This window comes from Poecilia latipinna, unplaced genomic scaffold (genome assembly GCF_001443285.1).
Source record: "Poecilia latipinna isolate Pla-1442-1.1 unplaced genomic scaffold, P_latipinna-1.0 Scaffold182, whole genome shotgun sequence".
Taxonomy (NCBI): domain Eukaryota; kingdom Metazoa; phylum Chordata; class Actinopteri; order Cyprinodontiformes; family Poeciliidae; genus Poecilia; species Poecilia latipinna.
In genome coordinates this window covers 23,130-26,020 of record NW_015112798.1, presented here as the reverse complement: position 1 = coordinate 26,020, position 2,891 = coordinate 23,130, and positions in this window count along the sequence as shown.

The window sequence follows — 2,891 nt, the reverse complement described above, 5'->3', positions numbered from 1 at the left end:
GGTGAACTTTGACCCCAGGTAACTCCATTTAGAAAAAAAAAAAACCCAAAACTGTGATAACTTTGGATCGGCCATGCCTTATGAATGATCTGACCGAGTTTGAAGCCGATTGATCGAAATCCCTAGGACTAGTTCGATCAAATGCGAACCCTGTAAAGGGCCAAAATCGGGTCAAAATCGGAACTTCAATCCAAAATGGCCGACATTCAGTGATACTTGCACTATGACATTAATTGTAAATTCAGAGTGCCTTGGGGAGCTCTACAAGTGTACCAAGTTTCAAGTCTCTACGATAAAGTAAGTGAATAGGAAAGGGTCTTTTGAAATTTGCTAGGTGGCGCCCTTGAGCCGTTTCTTGTGCGATTTTTCTGGGGACCTTAAAATACGTAAATTTTCACCGGGCTCTATGCCCCCGCCAAGTTTGGTGAGTTTTTGAATATGATAAAGCCCCCAAAAAGCCAATTTATTTTACGGAAGAATAAGAATAATAATAATAAGAAACAGTACAGGAACAATAGGCCTTCGCAGCGCTTAGCTGCTCGGGCCTAAATATGGAAACGTCTCACCAGGTCGGCGTTTGTATTCCCGGGCGTCTCCTTCGTCAGGCCTGGAGCGTCCTTCGCCCAAGTCGCTCCAGGTATCGGGTCCGGTCCTTCCTCCTTGTGGCCTTTATTTTACATCCGGAAGTCTTTTTAATTCCTTCAACATTGGGTCAAGATTTCCCCCAACAATCCAAGAACACGTTTCTCCGGGCTAATCTCTGGAGCTCCACCGGTCCGACTTTCAGCGTCTCTTCGCACCGTGCTGCCACACCCACGTCCTGTATTCTTCTTCTTCTCTTCTATTATGGCGGATCACAAGCAACTTTAAGGTGCATACCGCCACCTACTGTACACGAGTGTGTAGCAACATTTCTTTACATCTATTAAATTGTATTTATTANATGAAAAGAATGTAAAATTAAAGCTCCGCGGAGCCTCAAGCGGCCCTCGCAGCCAAGCGCCGCTCAAGCCTATAGCCACCGCGGATGTTCCAGCACCGCCTCCCGCCAGCACCACCTCCCCCAGCCACTGCCTCCCCATCACACCACCTCTCCTCAGCACCACCTCCCCCCAGCCACCGCCGACGCTCGCGCGCCGTCCTCCACGCGATCCGCTTCGATGCCTTCGGCAGCGTTCCCTGGCGATGCACCCAAAATCTGGAGCAGATTGGGCCATGTGGCAAGGAGATACAGCTGTTTGATTAACATAGGGGGCGCAGTGGAGTCAAATTGCAATTAAACTCTATTGGGCTCCTTAGAGGTTCACAAGTGTCACTCATAAAAAGTCTGGTGCAAATCGGATGATGCGTTTGTGAATAAGAGACGATCGTATGCATATGGCGAGGGCCAGTCATTTGGCCACGCCCCCACGGGTCAGTAGGCATTGACAGAGTTCATCTTCATGGCATTTTATGTCAGTCTGCACAGGATGAAACCCATATGAATTAGAGAGTAAAAGTAAGACATACAATTGAAGAAAGAGGTTACTTCCTGTCGGAAGTGGGCGGGGCTAGGGTGATGTCATCAATCGACCACCTAACTGTGATGAGGGCTGGTCTATAATGAGACATAGAAAGTCTGATGCAGCTGTGACCTGGCATTTGGAAGTTATTTCACATTCATGTTTCATGGTGAATAGTCAAAGTTTGGGACTTAGCCACGCCCACATGCTTTGACATACAAAAATTCCTGTGATAACTTTGGACCTTTAATGTCTCAACTCTCTGCTGACTGAGTTTGAAGTCTGTATGTCGAAAGCTGTAGGAGGAGATAGATCAGATGCGACGTCTATGAAAAAGAGGATATTACGGCTTTGATCCAAAATGGCCGACTTCCTGTTGGGTTTGGACAATGGCTCTAAGAGACTTTTTTGTACATCCTGATGAGTTACACATGTGTACCAAGTTTCATAACTCTAGGTTAAAGCATGGCTTGGGGCTGATAATGTTTTTGGTGAGAAGTGTCATTTCACAAAGCCAAAGTTTGACGCTTAGCCACGCCCACATGCTTTGATCTACGAGAATTCTGTTGATNGACAAGGTGACGGCTTTGACCCAAAATGCCCGACTTTCTGTTGAGTTTGGACCATTGTTCCAAGAGACTTTTTTGTAGGTCCTGACAAGATACGCATGTGTACCAAGTTTCATAATTCTGGGTTAAAGCATGGGTTGGGGCTAATCACTTAAAATATTCTACGTGGTGCTATAGAGGAATTAGGCCACAATCACCAAGGATTGTTGTGGATTCCTGTTGGGGGCCAGATAAACATCAATCCTAGTGAATTTGGTGCAGCTCTGCTTGAAACTGTGGAATTTAGAGCCAAACGTATGGCAATGACGTTACAGGTCACGCCTCCACGCCCACCTGCTCCATTGAAACAGGTCAGGGTTGTAATCCACATCACATCAACATGTCTTCTGTCTTTGGACACAGTTCATGTTGATTAGGTGAAAAGGGTCAGATAGAGACCGCTCACAGTAAAATATGATGCTTCCTGTTTTCAGGGGGTGTGGCCTAAGTGATGTCATCATTTGACCATTGGGTATTATAGGGCACCTGACAATGTTTAATCACTGAAAGTTTGGTGCCTCTGTGAGTTTTTGTGTAGGAGATATAACAGTTTCATGTTTCATGGTAGGCGAACTTTGACCTCTGGCATTGCTCCTTCAGCATGCACAAAAACTCATCGTGACTTTGATTCGGACATGCCTTATGAATAATCTGTCCAAGTTTGAAGCCAATCGATCAAAATCCCTAGGAGGAGTTCGATCAAGTGCGAAGGCTGTAAACGGCCAAAATCGCTTGAAAATCGGAGCTTCAATCTAAAATGGCCAACTTACTATTTGACTTA